The sequence below is a fragment of the Vigna umbellata genome, chromosome 1, assembly GCF_029865625.1.
Source record: "Vigna umbellata cultivar VRB3 chromosome 1, Vumbellata_1.0, whole genome shotgun sequence".
NCBI lineage: Eukaryota > Viridiplantae > Streptophyta > Magnoliopsida > Fabales > Fabaceae > Vigna > Vigna umbellata.
The window spans coordinates 19916655-19938765 of record NC_142165.1 but is presented as its reverse complement, the minus strand read 5'-3'; the positions used below and the strand labels follow the sequence as shown (position 1 = coordinate 19938765).

General features: G+C 40.9%; 1 long non-coding RNA gene across 1 annotated transcript; it reads right to left on the bottom strand.

Moving 5' to 3' along the window:
• Positions 1 to 503: 503 nt before the first annotated feature.
• LOC148204868 (uncharacterized) lies at positions 504 to 13062 on the bottom strand. The gene is made up of 7 exons (XR_015784612.1): positions 12756 to 13062; positions 10713 to 10867; positions 8672 to 8826; positions 6659 to 6813; positions 4650 to 4804; positions 2609 to 2763; positions 504 to 707 (listed from the first exon to the last, which is right to left on the bottom strand). It is a non-coding gene; the product is annotated as an uncharacterized LOC148204868 (long non-coding RNA).
• Between the last annotated feature and the right edge of the window lie 9049 nt (positions 13063 to 22111).

The following is a 22111-nucleotide window of genomic DNA, read 5'->3' as shown; positions in this document are numbered from 1 at the left end:
TGGTGAAGTTAACATGGGTGATCTTATCGTGGGAGATCTTATCATGGGTGATCTTATCGTGGGTGAAATTATCGAGGGTGATCTTATCGTGGGTGAACTCATCTGGGGTTATCTTATCGTGGGTGATTTTATCGTGGGTGATCATATCGTGGTGATCTTATCGTGGGTGATCTTATCGTGGGTAATCTTATCGTGGGTAATTTTATGGTTTAATACCTCTTTTGGTCCCTAGAAAGGGGGCCAATGTTCAATGTGGTCCCACCTTTTTTTAGAACTTCAATGTGATCCCATCTTTTGTAAAAAGTGTGCAATCAAGTCCTTTTTGGAAACGGCGTTAAGTTTTTAACGGAGCAGTTGACAGGGTGGACTGAAGTTAGCTACGTGGCTTTGTGTGGGTAATACGTGGCAGTGAGAGGGTGATACGTGGCTGTGAGAGGGTAAATCAGAAATTAGGGTTTGAGTTGCAGAGAAATTGGGATTTATTGTCGTGTTTCTTCTGAGGCTGCAGTCTGCCTCTGCACTGCTCTCAAAGCGAACATTTTGGGCATCAACCTCAACCTTCCCATCTCACTCTCCTTGCTTCTCAATGTTTGCTCCAGAACTGCCCCACGTGATTTCCAGTGTGCTTAATCACAACATATATCATATCATCTTCATCTACTTTTCTATGTCTGGATTTCCTTTTTCTTCTGTCAAATTTCATCAACCTGTGTGTTTTCTAATTGATTGTACGTGCATGAGGGTTAACTTCTCCCCCTCCTTATTCCTTTTAGTTCCATGGTTAGTGTGTTGTTGCAATAAGTATAAAGTTCCTGATGCTATCATTTCTGTAAATCGTAGCCTGGGAACCAAACATGATGAATGTGGGTGTTTTTGAGACACGATTATTTTACAATAATCCTTCTTAATTTGTTTCTACCTTTTCCTTTTTCTCCTTTCTTAGTTAAATCCCTTGGCCTTTTCATTGAACTTAAGCTTGCCGCAACAACATAAAAACAAGTTCAGTAAAAAGAATTAACGGAAAGCAAACAGTACACACTCCTTGTTAATAATATCCAGGACTTCAATTTCCATGCCTCTAATCGTGGAGGAGACGCAGGAATTCGTGATTGGCCGTTTGGTTGTGTCGCCGGAGATCTCGAGGAGGAGTTTCGCGTGTTTAACGGGGTAAAAAGCAAAGGTTCGTGTGACGATAGCAGCAGCTCTAGCTCCGATTGACGTTACCGGATACACCCTGATCGGCTGTGAGAAGTGCAACCATGGTGGACCTGGAAGAAGGAGAAAACCCATGTCAGCGACGTTCGCAGCTCTGGTCACGACAATAAATCCCAATTTCTCTGCAACTCAAACCCTAATTTCTGATTTACCCTCTCACAGCCACGTATCACCCTCTCACTGCCACGTATTACCCACACAAAGCCACGTAACTAACTTCAGTCAATTATCGAGGGTGATCTTATCGTGGATAAACTCATCTGGGGTTATCTTATCCTGGGTGAACTTTTCGTGGGTAAAGTTATCATGGGTGAATTTATTGTGGTGAACTTATCTTGGGTGAATGTATCGCTGGTGATCTTATTATGGATGATCTTATCGTGGGTGAACTTAGCGTTGTGGGAACTTATCATGGGTGATTTTATCGTGGGTGATCTTATCGTGGGTGATTTTAGCGTGGGTGATCTTATCGTGGTTATCTTATCGTAGTGATCTTATCGTGGTGATCTTATCGTGGGTGATCTCATCTTGGTTGATCTTATTGTGGGTGAAGTTAACGTCGGTGATCTTATCGTGTTGATCTTATCGTGGGAGATCTTATCGTCGGTGATCTTATCATGGGTAATCTTATCGTGGGTAATCTTATCGTCGGTGATCTTATCGTGGGTAATCTTATCGTGGGTAATTTTATCATGGGTGATTTTATCGTGGGTGATCTTATCGTGGGTGATTTTAGCGTGGGTGATCTTATCGTGGTTATCTTATCGTAGTGATCTTATCGTGGTGATCTTATCGTGGGTGATCTTATTTTGGTTGATCTTATTTTTGGTGAAGTTAACATGGGTGATCTTATCGTGGGAGATCTTATCATGGGTGATCTTATCGTGGGTGAAATTATCGAGGGTGATCTTATCGTGGGTGAACTCATCTGGGGTTATCTTATCGTGGGTGATTTTATCGTGGGTGATCATATCGTGGTGATCTTATCGTGGGTGATCTTATCGTGGGTGATCTTATCGTGGGTAATCTTATCGTGGGTAATTTTATGGTTTAATACCTCTTTTGGTCCCTAGAAAGGGGGCCAATGTTCAATGTGGTCCCACCTTTTTTTAGAAGTTCAATGTGATCCCATCTTTTGTAAAAAGTGTGCAATCAAGTCCTTTTTGGAAACGGCGTTAAGTTTTTAACGGAGCAGTTGCCAGGGTGGACTGAAGTTAGGTACGTGGCTTTGTGTGGGTAATACGTGGCAGTGAGAGGGTGATACGTGGCTGTGAGAGGGTAAATCAGAAATTAGGGTTTGAGTTGCAGAGAAATTGGGATTTATTGTCGTGTTTCTTCTGAGGCTGCAGTCTGCCTCTGCACTGCTCTCAAAGCGAACATTTTGGGCATCAACCTCAACCTTCCCATCTCACTCTCCTTGCTTCTCAATGTTTGCTCCAGAACTGCCCCACGTGATTTCCAGTGTGCTTAATCACAACATATATCATATCATCTTCATCTACTTTTCTATGTCTGGATTTCCTTTTTCTTCTGTCAAATTTCATCAACCTGTGTGTTTTCTAATTGATTGTACGTGCATGAGGGTTAACTTCTCCCCCTCCTTATTCCTTTTAGTTCCATGGTTAGTGTGTTGTTGCAATAAGTATAAAGTTCCTGATGCTATCATTTCTATAAATCGTAGCCTGGGAACCAAACATGATGAATGTGGGTGTTTTTGAGACATGATTATTTTACAATAAACCTTCTTAATTTGTTTCTACCTTTTCCTTTTTCTCCTTTCTTAGTTAAATCCCTTGGCCTTTTCATTGAACTTAAGCTTGCCGCAACAACATAAAAACAAGTTCAGTAAAAAGAATTAACGGAAAGCAAACAGTACACACTCCTTGTTAATAATATCCAGGACTTCAATTTCCATGCCTCTAATCGTGGAGGAGACGCAGGAATTCGTGATTGGCCGTTTGGTTGTGTCGCCGGAGATCTCGAGGAGGAGTTTCGCGTGTTTAACGGGGTAAAAAGCAAAGGTTCGTGTGACGATAGCAGCAGCTCTAGCTCCGATTGACGTTACCGGATACACCCTGACCGGCTGTGAGAAGTGCAACCATGGTGGACCTGGAAGAAGGAGAAAACCCATGTCAGCGACGTTCGCAGCTCTGGTCACGACAATAAATCCCAATTTCTCTGCAACTCAAACCCTAATTTCTGATTTACCCTCTCACAGCCACGTATCACCCTCTCACTGCCACGTATTACCCACACAAAGCCACGTAACTAACTTCAGTCAATTATCGAGGGTGATCTTATCGTGGATAAACTCATCTGGGGTTATCTTATCGTGGGTGAACTTTTCGTGGGTAAAGTTATCATGGGTGAATTTATTGTGGTGAACTTATCTTGGGTGAATGTATCGCTGGTGATCTTATTATGGATGATCTTATCGTGGGTGAACTTATCGTTGTGGGAACTTATCATGGGTGATTTTATCGTGGGTGATCTTATCATGGGTGATTTTAGCGTGGGTGATCTTATCGTGGTTATCTTATCGTAGTGATCTTATCGTGGTGATCTTATCGTGGGTGATCTCATCTTGGTTGATCTTATTGTGGGTGAAGTTAACGTCGGTGATCTTATCGTGTTGATCTTATCGTGGGAGATCTTATCGTCGGTGATCTTATCGTGGGTAATCTTATCGTGGGTAATCTTATCGTCGGTGATCTTATCGTGGGTAATCTTATCGTGGGTAATTTTATCATGGGTGATTTTATCGTGGGTGATCTTATCGTGGGTGATTTTAGCGTGGGTGATCTTATCGTGGTTATCTTATCGTAGTGATCTTATCGTGGTGATCTTATCGTGGGTGATCTTATTTTGGTTGATCTTATTTTTGGTGAAGTTAACATGGGTGATCTTATCGTGGGAGATCTTATCATGGGTGATCTTATCGTGGGTGAAATTATCGAGGGTGATCTTATCGTGGGTGAACTCATCTGGGGTTATCTTATCGTGGGTGATTTTATCGTGGGTGATCATATCGTGGTGATCTTATCGTGGGTGATCTTATCGTGGGTAATCTTATCGTGGGTAATTTTATGGTTTAATACCTCTTTTGGTCCCTAGAAAGGGGGCCAATGTTCAATGTGGTCCCACCTTTTTTTAGAAGTTCAATGTGATCCCATCTTTTGTAAAAAGTGTGCAATCAAGTCCTTTTTGGAAACGGCGTTAAGTTTTTAACGGAGCAGTTGACAGGGTGGACTGAAGTTAGCTACGTGGCTTTGTGTGGGTAATACGTGGCAGTGAGAGGGTGATACGTGGCTGTGAGAGGGTAAATCAGAAATTAGGGTTTGAGTTGCAGAGAAATTGGGATTTATTGTCGTGTTTCTTCTGAGGCTGCAGTCTGCCTCTGCACTGCTCTCAAAGCGAACATTTTGGGCATCAACCTCAACCTTCCCATCTCACTCTCCTTGCTTCTCAATGTTTGCTCCAGAACTGCCCCACGTGATTTCCAGTGTGCTTAATCACAACATATATCATATCATCTTCATCTACTTTTCTATGTCTGGATTTCCTTTTTCTTCTGTCAAATTTCATCAACCTGTGTGTTTTCTAATTGATTGTACGTGCATGAGGGTTAACTTCTCCCCCTCCTTATTCCTTTTAGTTCCATGGTTAGTGTGTTGTTGCAATAAGTATAAAGTTCCTGATGCTATCATTTCTGTAAATCGTAGCCTGGGAACCAAACATGATGAATGTGGGTGTTTTTGAGACATGATTATTTTACAATAAACCTTCTTAATTTGTTTCTACCTTTTCCTTTTTCTCCTTTCTTAGTTAAATCCCTTGGCCTTTTCATTGAACTTAAGCTTGCCGCAACAACATAAAAACAAGTTCAGTAAAAAGAATTAACGGAAAGCAAACAGTACACACTCCTTGTTAATAATATCCAGGACTTCAATTTCCATGCCTCTAATCGTGGAGGAGACGCAGGAATTCGTGATTGGCCGTTTGGTTGTGTCGCCGGAGATCTCGAGGAGGAGTTTCGCGTGTTTAACGGGGTAAAAAGCAAAGGTTCGTGTGACGATAGCAGCAGCTCTAGCTCCGATTGACGTTACCGGATACACCCTGACCGGCTGTGAGAAGTGCAACCATGGTGGACCTGGAAGAAGGAGAAAACCCATGTCAGCGACGTTCGCAGCTCTGGTCACGACAATAAATCCCAATTTCTCTGCAACTCAAACCCTAATTTCTGATTTACCCTCTCACAGCCACGTATCACCCTCTCACTGCCACGTATTACCCACACAAAGCCACGTAACTAACTTCAGTCAATTATCGAGGGTGATCTTATCGTGGATAAACTCATCTGGGTTATCTTATCGTGGGTGAACTTTTCGTGGGTTAAAGTTATCATGGGTGAATTTATTGTGGTGAACTTATCTTGGGTGAATGTATCGCTGGTGATCTTATTATGGATGATCTTATCGTGGGTGAACTTATCGTTGTGGGAACTTATCATGGGTGATTTTATCGTGGGTGATCTTATCGTGGTTATCTTATCGTAGTGATCTTATCGTGGTGATCTTATCGTGGGTGATCTCATCTTGGTTGATCTTATTGTGGGTGAAGTTAACGTCGGTGATCTTATCGTGTTGATCTTATCGTGGGAGATCTTATCGTCGGTGATCTTATCGTGGGTAATCTTATCGTGGGTAATCTTATCGTCGGTGATCTTATCGTGGGTAATCTTATCGTGGGTAATTTTATCATGGGTGATTTTATCGTGGGTGATCTTATCGTGGGTGATTTTAGCGTGGGTGATCTTATCGTGGTTATCTTATCGTAGTGATCTTATCGTGGTGATCTTATCGTGGGTGATCTTATTTTGGTTGATCTTATTTTTGGTGAAGTTAACATGGGTGATCTTATCGTGGGAGATCTTATCATGGGTGATCTTATCGTGGTGAAATTATCGAGGGTGATCTTATCGTGGGTGAACTCATCTGGGGTTATCTTATCGTGGGTGATTTTATCGTGGGTGATCATATCGTGGTGATCTTATCGTGGGTGATCTTATCGTGGGTAATCTTATCGTGGGTAATTTTATGGTTTAATACCTTTTTGGTCCCTAGAAAGGGGGCCAATGTTCAATGTGGTCCCACCTTTTTTTAGAAGTTCAATGTGATCCCATCTTTTGTAAAAAGTGTGCAATCAAGTCCTTTTTGGAAACGGCGTTAAGTTTTTAACGGAGCAGTTGACAGGGTGGACTGAAGTTAGCTACGTGGCTTTGTGTGGGTAATACGTGGCAGTGAGAGGGTGATACGTGGCTGTGAGAGGGTAAATCAGAAATTAGGGTTTGAGTTGCAGAGAAATTGGGATTTATTGTCGTGTTTCTTCTGAGGCTGCAGTCTGCCTCTGCACTGCTCTCAAAGCGAACATTTTGGGCATCAACCTCAACCTTCCCATCTCACTCTCCTTGCTTCTCAATGTTTGCTCCAGAACTGCCCCACGTGATTTCCAGTGTGCTTAATCACAACATATATCATATCATCTTCATCTACTTTTCTATGTCTGGATTTCCTTTTTCTTCTGTCAAATTTCATCAACCTGTGTGTTTTCTAATTGATTGTACGTGCATGAGGGTTAACTTCTCCCCCTCCTTATTCCTTTTAGTTCCATGGTTTAGTGTGTTGTTGCAATAAGTATAAAGTTCCTGATGCTATCATTTCTGTAAATCGTAGCCTGGGAACCAAACATGATGAATGTGGGTGTTTTTGAGACATGATTATTTTACAATAAACCTTCTTAATTTGTTTCTACCTTTTCCTTTTTCTCCTTTCTTAGTTAAATCCCTTGGCCTTTTCATTGAACTTAAGCTTGCCGCAACAACATAAAAACAAGTTCAGTAAAAAGAATTAACGGAAAGCAAACAGTACACACTCCTTGTTAATAATATCCAGGACTTCAATTTCCATGCCTCTAATCGTGGAGGAGACGCAGGAATTCGTGATTGGCCGTTTGGTTGTGTCGCCGGAGATCTCGAGGAGGAGTTTCGCGTGTTTAACGGGGTAAAAAGCAAAGGTTCGTGTGACGATAGCAGCAGCTCTAGCTCCGATTGACGTTACCGGATACACCCTGACCGGCTGTGAGAAGTGCAACCATGGTGGACCTGGAAGAAGGAGAAAACCCATGTCAGCGACGTTCGCAGCTCTGGTCACGACAATAAATCCCAATTTCTCTGCAACTCAAACCCTAATTTCTGATTTACCCTCTCACAGCCACGTATCACCCTCTCACTGCCACGTATTACCCACACAAAGCCACGTAACTAACTTCAGTCAATTATCGAGGGTGATCTTATCGTGGATAAACTCATCTGGGGTTATCTTATCGTGGGTGAACTTTTCGTGGGTAAAGTTATCATGGGTGAATTTATTGTGGTGAACTTATCTTGGGTGAATGTATCGCTGGTGATCTTATTATGGATGATCTTATCGTGGGTGAACTTATCGTTGTGGGAACTTATCATGGGTGATTTTATCGTGGGTGATCTTATCGTGGTTATCTTATCGTAGTGATCTTATCGTGGTGATCTTATCGTGGGTGATCTCATCTTGGTTGATCTTATTGTGGGTGAAGTTAACGTCGGTGATCTTATCGTGTTGATCTTATCGTGGGAGATCTTATCGTCGGTGATCTTATCGTGGGTAATCTTATCGTGGGTAATCTTATCGTCGGTGATCTTATCGTGGGTAATCTTATCGTGGGTAATTTTATCATGGGTGATTTTATCGTGGGTGATCTTATCGTGGGTGATTTTAGCGTGGGTGATCTTATCGTGGTTATCTTATCGTAGTGATCTTATCGTGGTGATCTTATCGTGGGTGATCTTATTTTGGTTGATCTTATTTTTGGTGAAGTTAACATGGGTGATCTTATCGTGGGAGATCTTATCATGGGTGATCTTATCGTGGGTGAAATTATCGAGGGTGATCTTATCGTGGGTGAACTCATCTGGGGTTATCTTATCGTGGGTGATTTTATCGTGGGTGATCATATCGTGGTGATCTTATCGTGGGTGATCTTATCGTGGGTAATCTTATCGTGGGTAATTTTATGGTTTAATACCTCTTTTGGTCCCTAGAAAGGGGGCCAATGTTCAATGTGGTCCCACCTTTTTTTAGAACTTCAATGTGATCCCATCTTTTGTAAAAAGTGTGCAATCAAGTCCTTTTTGGAAACGGCAGTTAAGTTTTTAACGGAGCAGTTGACAGGGTGGACTGAAGTTAGCTACGTGGCTTTGTGTGGGTAATACGTGGCAGTGAGAGGGTGATACGTGGCTGTGAGAGGGTAAATCAGAAATTAGGGTTTGAGTTGCAGAGAAATTGGGATTTATTGTCGTGTTTCTTCTGAGGCTGCAGTCTGCCTCTGCACTGCTCTCAAAGCGAACATTTTGGGCATCAACCTCAACCTTCCCATCTCACTCTCCTTGCTTCTCAATGTTTGCTCCAGAACTGCCCCACGTGATTTCCAGTGTGCTTAATCACAACATATATCATATCATCTTCATCTACTTTTCTATGTCTGGATTTCCTTTTTCTTCTGTCAAATTTCATCAACCTGTGTGTTTTCTAATTGATTGTACGTGCATGAGGGTTAACTTCTCCCCCTCCTTATTCCTTTTAGTTCCATGGTTAGTGTGTTGTTGCAATAAGTATAAAGTTCCTGATGCTATCATTTCTGTAAATCGTAGCCTGGGAACCAAACATGATGAATGTGGGTGTTTTTGAGACATGATTATTTTACAATAAACCTTCTTAATTTGTTTCTACCTTTTCCTTTTTCTCCTTTCTTAGTTAAATCCCTTGGCCTTTTCATTGAACTTAAGCTTGCCGCAACAACATAAAAACAAGTTCAGTAAAAAGAATTAACGGAAAGCAAACAGTACACACTCCTTGTTAATAATATCCAGGACTTCAATTTCCATGCCTCTAATCGTGGAGGAGACGCAGGAATTCGTGATTGGCCGTTTGGTTGTGTCGCCGGAGATCTCGAGGAGGAGTTTCGCGTGTTTAACGGGGTAAAAAGCAAAGGTTCGTGTGACGATAGCAGCAGCTCTAGCTCCGATTGACGTTACCGGATACACCCTGACCGGCTGTGAGAAGTGCAACCATGGTGGACCTGGAAGAAGGAGAAAACCCATGTCAGCGACGTTCGCAGCTCTGGTCACGACAATAAATCCCAATTTCTCTGCAACTCAAACCCTAATTTCTGATTTACCCTCTCACAGCCACGTATCACCCTCTCACTGCCACGTATTACCCACACAAAGCCACGTAACTAACTTCAGTCAATTATCGAGGGTGATCTTATCGTGGATAAACTCATCTGGGGTTATCTTATCGTGGGTGAACTTTTCGTGGGTAAAGTTATCATGGGTGAATTTATTGTGGTGAACTTATCTTGGGTGAATGTATCGCTGGTGATCTTATTATGGATGATCTTATCGTGGGTGAACTTATCGTTGTGGGAACTTATCATGGGTGATTTTATCGTGGGTGATCTTATCGTGGGTGATTTTAGCGTGGGTGATCTTATCGTGGTTATCTTATCGTAGTGATCTTATCGTGGTGATCTTATCGTGGGTGATCTCATCTTGGTTGATCTTATTGTGGGTGAAGTTAACGTCGGTGATCTTATCGTGTTGATCTTATCGTGGGAGATCTTATCGTCGGTGATCTTATCGTGGGTAATCTTATCGTGGGTAATCTTATCGTCGGTGATCTTATCGTGGGTAATCTTATCGTGGGTAATTTTATCATGGGTGATTTTATCGTGGGTGATCTTATCGTGGGTGATTTTAGCGTGGGTGATCTTATCGTGGTTATCTTATCGTAGTGATCTTATCGTGGTGATCTTATCGTGGGTGATCTTATTTTGGTTGATCTTATTTTTGGTGAAGTTAACATGGGTGATCTTATCGTGGGAGATCTTATCATGGGTGATCTTATCGTGGGTGAAATTATCGAGGGTGATCTTATCGTGGGTGAACTCATCTGGGGTTATTTTATCGTGGGTGATTTTATCGTGGGTGATCATATCGTGGTGATCTTATCGTGGGTGATCTTATCGTGGGTAATCTTATCGTGGGTAATTTTATGGTTTAATACCTCTTTTGGTCCCTAGAAAGGGGGCCAATGTTCAATGTGGTCCCACCTTTTTTTAGAAGTTCAATGTGATCCCATCTTTTGTAAAAAGTGTGCAATCAAGTCCTTTTTGGAAACGGCGTTAAGTTTTTAACGGAGCAGTTGACAGGGTGGACTGAAGTTAGCTACGTGGCTTTGTGTGGGTAATACGTGGCAGTGAGAGGGTGATACGTGGCTGTGAGAGGGTAAATCAGAAATTAGGGTTTGAGTTGCAGAGAAATTGGGATTTATTGTCGTGTTTCTTTTGAGGCTGCAGTCTGCCTCTGCACTGCTCTCAAAGCGAACATTTTGGGCATCAACCTCAACCTTCCCATCTCACTCTCCTTGCTTCTCAATGTTTGCTCCAGAACTGCCCCACGTGATTTCCAGTGTGCTTAATCACAACATATATCATATCATCTTCATCTACTTTTCTATGTCTGGATTTCCTTTTTCTTCTGTCAAATTTCATCAACCTGTGTGTTTTCTAATTGATTGTACGTGCATGAGGGTTAACTTCTCCCCCCTCCTTATTCCTTTTAGTTCCATGGTTAGTGTGTTGTTGCAATAAGTATAAAGTTCCTGATGCTATCATTTCTGTAAATCGTAGCCTGGGAACCAAACATGATGAATGTGGGTGTTTTTGAGACATGATTATTTTACAATAAACCTTCTTAATTTGTTTCTACCTTTTCCTTTTTCTCCTTTCTTAGTTAAATCCCTTGGCCTTTTCATTGAACTTAAGCTTGCCGCAACAACATAAAAACAAGTTCAGTAAAAAGAATTAACGGAAAGCAAACAGTACACACTCCTTGTTAATAATATCCAGGACTTCAATTTCCATGCCTCTAATCGTGGAGGAGACGCAGGAATTCGTGATTGGCCGTTTGGTTGTGTCGCCGGAGATCTCGAGGAGGAGTTTCGCGTGTTTAACGGGGTAAAAAGCAAAGGTTCGTGCTGACGATAGCAGCAGCTCTAGCTCCGATTGACGTTACCGGATACACCCTGACCGGCTGTGAGAAGTGCAACCATGGTGGACCTGGAAGAAGGAGAAAACCCATGTCAGCGACGTTCGCAGCTCTGGTCACGACAATAAATCCCAATTTCTCTGCAACTCAAACCCTAATTTCTGATTTACCCTCTCACAGCCACGTATCACCCTCTCACTGCCACGTATTACCCACACAAAGCCACGTAACTAACTTCAGTCAATTATCGAGGGTGATCTTATCGTGGATAAACTCATCTCGGGTTATCTTATCGTGGGTGAACTTTTCGTGGGTAAAGTTATCATGGGTGAATTTATTGTGGTGAACTTATCTTGGGTGAATGTATCGCTGGTGATCTTATTATGGATGATCTTATCGTGGGTGAACTTATCGTTGTGGGAACTTATCATGGGTGATTTTATCGTGGGTGATCTTATCGTGGGTGATTTTAGCGTGGGTGATCTTATCGTGGTTATCTTATCGTAGTGATCTTATCGTGGTGATCTTATCGTGGGTGATCTCATCTTGGTTGATCTTATTGTGGGTGAAGTTAACGTCGGTGATCTTATCGTGTTGATCTTATCGTGGGAGATCTTATCGTCGGTGATCTTATCGTGGGTAATCTTATCGTGGGTAATCTTATCGTCGGTGATCTTATCGTGGGTAATCTTATCGTGGGTAATTTTATCATGGGTGATTTTATCGTGGGTGATCTTATCGTGGGTGATTTTAGCGTGGGTGATCTTATCGTGGTTATCTTATCGTAGTGATCTTATCGTGGTGATCTTATCGTGGGTGATCTTATTTTGGTTGATCTTATTTTTGGTGAAGTTAACATGGGTGATCTTATCGTGGGAGATCTTATCATGGGTGATCTTATCGTGGGTGAAATTATCGAGGGTGATCTTATCGTGGGTGAACTCATCTGGGGTTATCTTATCGTGGGTGATTTTATCGTGGGTGATCATATCGTGGTGATCTTATCGTGGGTGATCTTATCGTGGGTAATCTTATCGTGGGTAATTTTATGGTTTAATACCTCTTTTGGTCCCTAGAAAGGGGGCCAATGTTCAATGTGGTCCCACCTTTTTTTAGAAGTTCAATGTGATCCCATCTTTTGTAAAAAGTGTGCAATCAAGTCCTTTTTGGAAACGGCGTTAAGTTTTTAACGGAGCAGTTGACAGGGTGGACTGAAGTTAGCTACGTGGCTTTGTGTGGGTAATACGTGGCAGTGAGAGGGTGATACGTGGCTGTGAGAGGGTAAATAAGAAATTAGGGTTTGAGTTGCAGAGAAATTGGGATTTATTGTCGTGTTTCTTCTGAGGCTGCAGTCTGCCTCTGCACTGCTCTCAAAGCGAACATTTTGGGCATCAACCTCAACCTTCCCATCTCACTCTCCTTGCTTCTCAATGTTTGCTCCAGAACTGCCCCACGTGATTTCCAGTGTGCTTAATCACAACATATATCATATCATCTTCATCTACTTTTCTATGTCTGGATTTCCTTTTTCTTCTGTCAAATTTCATCAACCTGTGTGTTTTCTAATTGATTGTACGTGCATGAGGGTTAACTTCTCCCCCCTCCTTATTCCTTTTAGTTCCATGGTTAGTGTGTTGTTGCAATAAGTATAAAGTTCCTGATGCTATCATTTCTGTAAATCGTAGCCTGGGAACCAAACATGATGAATGTGGGTGTTTTTGAGACATGATTATTTTACAATAAACCTTCTTAATTTGTTTCTACCTTTTCCTTTTTCTCCTTTCTTAGTTAAATCCCTTGGCCTTTTCATTGAACTTAAGCTTGCCGCAACAACATAAAAACAAGTTCAGTAAAAAGAATTAACGGAAAGCAAACAGTACACACTCCTTGTTAATAATATCCAGGACTTCAATTTCCATGCCTCTAATCGTGGAGGAGACGCAGGAATTCGTGACTGGCCGTTTGGTTGTGTCGCCGGAGATCTCGAGGAGGAGTTTCGCGTGTTTAACGGGGTAAAAAGCAAAGGTTCGTGCGACGATAGCAGCAGCTCTAGCTCCGATTGACGTTACCGGATACACCCTGACCGGCTGTGAGAAGTGCAACCATGGTGGACCTGGAAGAAGGAGAAAACCCATGTCAGCGACGTTCGCAGCTCTGGTCACGACAATAAATCCCAATTTCTCTGCAACTCAAACCCTAATTTCTGATTTACCCTCTCACAGCCACGTATCACCCTCTCACTGCCACGTATTACCCACACAAAGCCACGTAACTAACTTCAGTCAATTATCGAGGGTGATCTTATCGTGGATAAACTCATCTGGGGTTATCTTATCGTGGGTGAACTTTTCGTGGGTAAAGTTATCATGGGTGAATTTATTGTGGTGAACTTATCTTGGGTGAATGCATCGCTAGTGATCTTATTATGGATGATCTTATCGTGGGTGAACTTATCGTTGTGGGAACTTATCATGGGTGATTTTATCGTGGGTGATCTTATCGTGGGTGATTTTAGCGTGGGTGATCTTATCGTGGTTATCTTATCCTAGTGATCTTATCGTGGTGATCTTATCGTGGGTGATCTCATCTTGGTTGATCTTATTGTGGGTGAAGTTAACGTCGGTGATCTTATCGTGGTGATCTTATCGTGTTGATCTTATCGTGGGAGATCTTATCGTCGGTGATCTTATCGTGGGTAATCTTATCGTGGGTAATCTTATCGTCGGTGATCTTATCGTGGGTAATCTTATCGTGGGTAATTTTATCATGGGTGATTTTATCGTGGGTGATCTTATCGTGGGAGATTTTAGCGTGGGTGATCTTATCGTGGTTATCTTATCGTAGTGATCTTATCGTGGTGATCTTATCGTGGGTGATCTTATTTTGGTTGATCTTATTTTTGGTGAAGTTAACATGGGTGATCTTATCGTGGGAGATCTTATCATGTGTGATCTTATCGTGGGTGAAATTATCGAGGGTGATCTTATCGTGGGTGAACTCATCTGGGGTTATCTTATCGTGGGTGATTTTATCGTGGGTGATCATATCGTGGTGATCTTATCGTGGGTGATCTTATCGTGGGTAATCTTATCGTGGGTAATTTTATCGTGGGTGATTTTATCGTGGGTTATTTTATCGTGGGTAATCTTATCGTGGGTGATCTTATCGTGGGTAATCTTAACGTGGGTAATGTTATCGTGGGTGATTTTATCCTGGGTGATCTTATCGTGGGTGATTTTATCGTGGGTAATCTTATCGTGGGTGATCTTATTGTGGGTAATCTTATCATGGGTGATCTTATCGGGGTGAAGTTATCGTAGGTGATCTTATTCTGCGTAATCTTATCATGGGTGATCTTATCGTGGGTGAACTTATCATGGGTGAACATATCGTGGGTGAAATTCTTGTTGGTGAACTTATCGTGGGTGAAATTATCGAGGGTGATCTGATCGTGGGTGAACTCATCTGGGGTTATCTTATCGTGGGTGATTTTATCGTGGGTGATTTTATCGTGGGTAATCTTATCATGGGTAATCTTATCGTGGGTAATTTTATCGTGGGTGATTTTATCGTGGGTGATCTTATCGTGGGTGATTTTATCGTGGGTGATGTTATCGTGGATAATCTTATCATGGGTAATCTTATCGTGGGTAATTTTATCATGGGTGATTTTATCGTGGGTGATCTTATCGTGGGTGATTTTATCGTGGGTGATCTTATCGTGGGTGATCTTATCGGGGTGAACTTATCGTAGGTGATCTTATTGTGCGTAATCTTATCATGGGTGATCTTATCGTGGGTGAACTTATCATGGGTGAACATATCGTGGGTGAAATTCTTGTTGGTGAACTTATCGTGGGTGAAATTATCGAGGGTGATCTGATCGTGGGTGAACTCATCTGGGGTTATCTTATCGTGGGTGAACTCATCTGGGGTTATCTTATCGTGGGTGATTTTATCGTGGGTGATCATATCGTGGTGATCTTATCGTGGGTGATCTTATCGTGGGTAATTTTATCGTGGGTGATTTTATCGTGGGTGATCTTATCGTGGGTGATTTTATCGTGGGTAATCTTATCGTGGGTGATCTTATCGTGGGTAATTTTATCGTGGGTGATTTTATCGTGGGTGATCTTATCGTGGGTGATTTTAGCGTGGGTGATCTTATCATGGTTATCTTATCGTAGTGATCTTATCGTGGTGATCTTATCGTGGGTGATATTATCGTGTGTGAACTTATCGTGGGTGATCTTATCGCGGTTTCGCTCATCGTGGGTGATCTTATCGTGGGTGATCTTAACGTGGGTGATCTTAGCGTGGGAGATTTTATCGTGGGTGATCTTATCGTGGTTATCTTATCGTAGTGATCTTATCCTGGTGATCTTATCGTGGGTAATCTTATCGTGGTGATCTTATCGTGGGTAATCTTATCGTGGGGGAACTTATCATGGGTGAACATATCGTGGGTGAAATTCTTGTTGGTGAAATTCTTGTTGGTGAAATTATCGTGGGTGAAATTATCGAGGGTGATCTTGTCGTGGATAAACTCATCTGGGGTTATCTTATCGTGGGTGATTTTATCGTGGGTGATCATATCGTGGTGATCTTATCGTGGGTGATCTTATCGTGGGTAATCTTATCGTGGGTAATTTTATCGTGGGTGATTTTATCGTGGGTTATTTTATCGTGGGTAATCTTATTGTGGGTGATCTTATCGTGGGTAATCTTAACGTGGGTAATGTTATCGTGGGTGATTTTATCCTGGGTGATCTTATCGTGGGTGATTTTATCGTCGGTAATCTTATCGTGAGTGATCTTATTGTGGGTAATCTTATCATGGGTGATCTTATCGGGGTGAAGTTATCGTAGGTGATCTTATTGTGCGTAATCTTATCATGGGTGATCTTATCGTGGGTGAACTTATCATGGGTGAACATATCGTGGGTGAAATTCTTGTTGGTGAACTTATCGTGGGTGAAATTATCGAGGGTGATCTGATCGTGGGTGAACTCATCTGGGGTTATCTTATCGTGGGTGATTTTATCGTGGGTGATGTTATCGTGGGTAATCTTATCGTGGGTGAACTTATCGTGGGCGATCTTATCGTGGTTGATGGTATTGTGGGTGATCTTATCGTGGGGAAGTTACCGTGGGTGAACGTATGGTGGGCGATCTTATCTTTGGTGATCTTATCGTGTTGATCTTATCGTGGGTGATCCTATTGTGGGTGATCTTATCGTGGGTGATTTTATTGTGGATGAACTTATCATGCGGTGAACATGTGATGGGAGAACTTATCGTGGCTGAACTTATCGTAGTTGATATTATCGAGGGTAATGTGATCGTGGGTGAACTTATCGTGGGTGATCTTATCGTGGGTGAAATTACCGTGGGTGAACTTATCGTGGGTGATCTATCGTGGGTGATGTTATCATGGGTGATCTTATTGTGGGTGAAGTTAGCGTGGGTGAACCTATCATGGGTGATCTTATCGTGGGTGATGTTATTGTGGGTGATCTTATCGTGGGTGAACTTATCATGGGTGAACTTATCCTGGGTGAACTTATAATGGGTGATCTTATCGTGGGTGAACTCATCGTGGGTGAACTCATCGTGGGTGATCTTATCATGGGTGAACTTATAATGGGTGAACTTCTTGTGGGTGATCTTATTGTGGGTGAACTTATCGTTGTGTGAACTTATCGTAGGTAAATTTATTGTGGGTGAACTTGTTGTGGGTGATCTGATCGTGGGTGAACTTATCGTTGTGTGAACTTATCGTAGGTGAACTTATTGTGGGTGAACTTATCGTGGGTTAACTTCTCGTTTGGTGAATTTATCGTTTGGTGAACTTGTCGTTGGATGAACCTATTATTGGGTTCACTTATCGTGGGTGATCTTATTATGGGTGAAGTTACCGTGGTTGAACTTATCGTGACTAAACATATCTTGGGTGATCTTATCGTGGGTGAACTTATCGTTGGGTGAACTTATCGTGGGTGAACTTATCATGGGTGAACTTATCATGGGTGAACTTATCATGGGTGAACTTATCATCGATGAACTTATCGTGGTTATCGTTGAGCGAACTTATCGTTGGTGAACTTACCGTGGGTGAACTTATCACAGGTGAACTTATCCTGGGTGCACATGTCGTGATTGAACTTATCGTTTGGTGAACTTATTGTGGCTTAACTTATTGTGGGTGAACTTATCGTGGCTTAACTTATAGAGGGTGATTTTATCGTGGATGATCTTGTAGTGGGTGATCTTATCGTGGGCGAACTTACCGCGAGTGAACTTATCGTTGGTGAACTTATCATCGGTTGACTTATCGTAGGTGAACTTATAAGTGGATGAACTTATCGTGGGGTGAGGATATCGTGGGAGAACTTATCGTGGCTGAACTTTTCGTAGTTGATCTTATTGTTGGTGAAGTTATTGTTGGAACAATCGGTACCGTTATAGAGTCGCGCAGCGGAATAAAATACTTAGAAAGCGTGTTACGGTCACAAATCAAGTTTAATGGTCCGTTTTAGAAAAACAATTTTCTTAGAGAAAATTTATCAAACAGTTGATATGCGTAAAAGATAAAGAGTGTAGGGAATAGAAAATCACACAAGCAATTTTTATCCTGGTTCGATTCAAAAGAATCTACGTCCAGTCGTTAATCACTATAAATAGTGATTAACCTTTTTCACTAAAAAGTTATTTAACAGATTACAAGAAATAGTGAATAAAGCAGATAAATAAACCTTCCTTCGACGAACGAACCGGAAGAAGAACACTATGCCAACTCGAAGAGAACCGCTCCGACTATCGACAAACGAAACACGAGCTTCTCCTATTCACGAGACCAGGCAGAGCACCTTGCTAACTCGAAGAGAGCTTGCTCCGACTATCGACACACGACACGCGAGCCTCTCCTGTTCACGAGACCAAGCAAGGGAACTTGAACTATAGCTTCTGAGAACTTCCTCTGACAAACAGTATTCTGCAAGAGCTTCTGTTCAACAACGTTACATTCTAATTTCTCCAAAACAAAATATATAGCCAAGTACACTGAATGCCAAAGGTCAGCTCCCAACTACCATGAATAATCGATTATTGTAAGTGATAATCGATTATTCAAGTCCGTTACAGGTTTTCAAGAATGTGATAATCGATTATATGATGTGATAATCGATTATTCCTGTATGACTCTGTGATAATCGATTATTGCCATTCCATAATCGATTATTACAGTTAAAAATGCAAGTTTACAAGGTTTACAAGAATTTCCTACTATATTTAATTTCTACAAATTGCTTTTAACTAATTCTAATATCTTCTTCAACTAAAACTTCTTGTAGCATCATCAAAACAAATTTCTTCAAGATTTACCAATACTCCTTATTGGTAACAATCTCCCCCTTTTTGATGATGATCAAAAATTCAATTTTAAAAGCAAGTTTGGCTTACCTGCAAAACATACAAGCTAACAAACAACAACAAGGTTAGCATTACCTGTAATAATTTATACTTCTCCCCTTGTATTATTCTTCTCCCCCTTTTTGATCAGAAGCAAAAAGTAAAATAATGGAAAAACTCCCCCTCAAATTTTTCTCCCCCTCAACAAAAGAATTGATGCATTTCAAAACATAAATAAAATTGAAATTTCATAACATGAAAGAGCATAATACCTCATATATCTTCCCCTGAATGTAATAATCCCCTTTTAAAAACAAACTCCAAAAAAATATAAAAAAAGTTTTTTTTTTTTTTTTACGAAAACTTAAGATAATCGATTATTACTTTAAATAATCGATTATGTGCGAGCCAAATTGTCAAAATCCAAATTTTTGAGGACGAGATAATCGATTATTACCCTTGGTAATCGATTATTTACGTTAATTTCCGGAAAACACAAATTTGGGCCAAATTTTCAACTTAAGACACATCTAACATTCATATTTCAACATTTGAAGACTCTTTCATTTCCAAGTTGCAAATTTTATTTCTCAAACTTACTTCCTCATCTAATGCCTTCTCATATTTAATTCGCAATTCTTTAAATTCCTTTTTCAAATTTTTATGAGCAACATTCAATTTTTCAGATTCATCAAGCAATTCAAGAAAAGCTTTTTGCAAATCAAATTCACTAGATTCAGAATTAGAACAACTTACTTGGCTTGCAGTGTCATCAACATTAGCTGTCAAACATAAGTTTACTTCTTCAACAGAATCACTTGAACTAGAGGTGGTTGATGCATTATCCTCCGACGCAACGTGAACCTTTTTCTTCTTGTGAATTTTCTTTTCTTTTCTTTCTTTACTTCTTTTGTTGCTTGAACAATAAGCTTTCACATGGCCTCTTTCACCACATCCATAACATCTCAAGCTTGAAGAGGAACCCTGATAGTCCTTCTTTTCCTTCAATATTTTGCTTTCAGATGATTTATCATTGGCCATCAAGCATAGATTTTCTTGCTCATTAGAATCGCTTGAGCTTGAGGAGTTTGATGTAGAGCATGAATTCGAACAAGTCAACTTAGCCACATTCGATACTTCATCATGACTGACTCTTAAAAATTCCCACATTTCTTGAGCACTTTTATAAACAGATACTTTGAAGAAATCATCAAGGGTTAGTGCAGATAAAATTATGTTCCTAGCCCTAACATCATATTGTGCTATTCTATTTTCATCCATAGTCCACTGTAAAAATGGTTTTTCTACCTGCATATCATTTACAAAAATAGTGGGAACAATTGGTCCATTTATAACAACTTCCCAAATACCCCTGTCAATAGACTCCAAAAATATTTGCATTCTAATTTTCCAAAACGCATAATTTTCCCCCGTAAACAAAGGAGGTCTATCAATAGAAGCACCCTCAGCATAAACTTGGTTATGACGGCCCATTTTCGAAAAAATTTGAAAAAATATCAAAGCAAGCTCTGATACCAATTGTTGGAACAATCGGTACCGTTATAGAGTCGCGCAGCGGAATAAAATACTTAGAAAGCGTGTTACGGTCACAAATCAAGTTTAATGGTCCGTTTTAGAAAAACAATTTTGTTAGAGAAAATTTATCAAACAGTTGATATGCGTAAAAGATAAAGAGTGTAGGGAATAGAAAATCACACAAGCAATTTTCATCCTGGTTCGATTCAAAAGAATCTACGTCCAGTCGTTAATCACTATAAATAGTGATTAACCTTTTTCACTAAAAAGTTATTTAACAGATTACAAGAAATAGTGAATAAAGCAGATAAATAAACCTTCCTTCGACGAACGAACCGGAAGAAGAACACTCTGCCAACTCGAAGAGAACCGCTCCGACTATCGACAAACGAAACACGAGCTTCTCCTATTCACGAGACCAGGCAGAGCACCTTGCTAACTCGAAGAGAGCTTGCTCCGACTATCGACACACGACACGCGAGCCTCTCCTGTTCACGAGACCAAGCAAGGGAACTTGAACTATAGCTTCTGAGAACTTCCTCTGACAAACAGTATTCTGCAAGAGCTTCTGTTCAACAACGTTACATTCTAATTTCTCCAAAACAAAATATATAGCCAAGTACACTGAATGCCAAAGGTCAGCTCCCAACTGCCATGAATAATCGATTATTGTAAGTGATAATCGATTATTCAAGTCCGTTACAGGTTTTCAAGAATGTGATAATCGATTATTCCTGTATGACTCTGTGATAATCGATTATTGCCATTCCATAATCGATTATTACAGTTAAAAATGCAAGTTTACAAGGTTTACAAGAATTTCCTACTATATTTAATTTCTACAAATTGCTTTTAACTAATTCTAATATCTTCTTCAACTAAAACTTCTTGTAGCATCATCAAAACAAATTTCTTCAAGATTTACCAATACTCCTTATTGGTAACAGTTATCGTGTGTGAAGTTATCGTCGGTGAACATATCGTGGGTCATCTTATGCTGGGTGATCTTATCCTGGGTGATCCTATCATGGGTGATCTTATCTTGGGTGAACTTATCATAGGTGAACTTATCGTGGGTGAACTTATCGTGGGTGAACTTATCATAGGTGAACTTATCATGGGTGAACTTATTGTGCGTAATCTTACCATGGGTGATCTTACCATGGGTGATCTTACCGTGGGTGATTTTATCGTGGGTGATCTTATCGTGGTTATCTTATCGTAGTGATCTTAACCTGGTGATCTTATCGTGGGTGATCTTATCGTGGTGAGCTTATCGTGGGTGATCTTATCGTGGTGATCTTATTGTGCGTGAACTTATAGTGGGAAATCTTATCATGAGTGATCTTATCGGGGTGAACTTATCGTGGGTGATCTTATTGTGCGTAATCTTATCATGGGTGATCTTATCGTGGGGGAACTTATCATGGGTGAACATATCGTGGGTGAAATTCTTGTTGGTGAACTTATCGTGGGTGAAATTATCGAGGGTGATCTTATCGTGGATAAACTCATCTGGGGTTATCTTATCGTGGGTGAACTTTTCGTGGGTAAAGTTATAATGGGTGAATTTATTGTGGTGAACTTATCTTGGGTGAATGTATCGCTGGTGATCTTATTATGGATGATCTTATCGTGTGTGAACTTATCGTTGTGGGAACTTATCGTGGGTGATCTTATCGTGGGAGATCTTATCGTCGGTGATCTTATTGTGGGTAATCTTATCGTGGGTAATTTTATCGTGGGTGATTTTATCGTGGGTGATCTTATCGTGGGTGATTTTAGCGTGGGTGATCTTATCGTGGT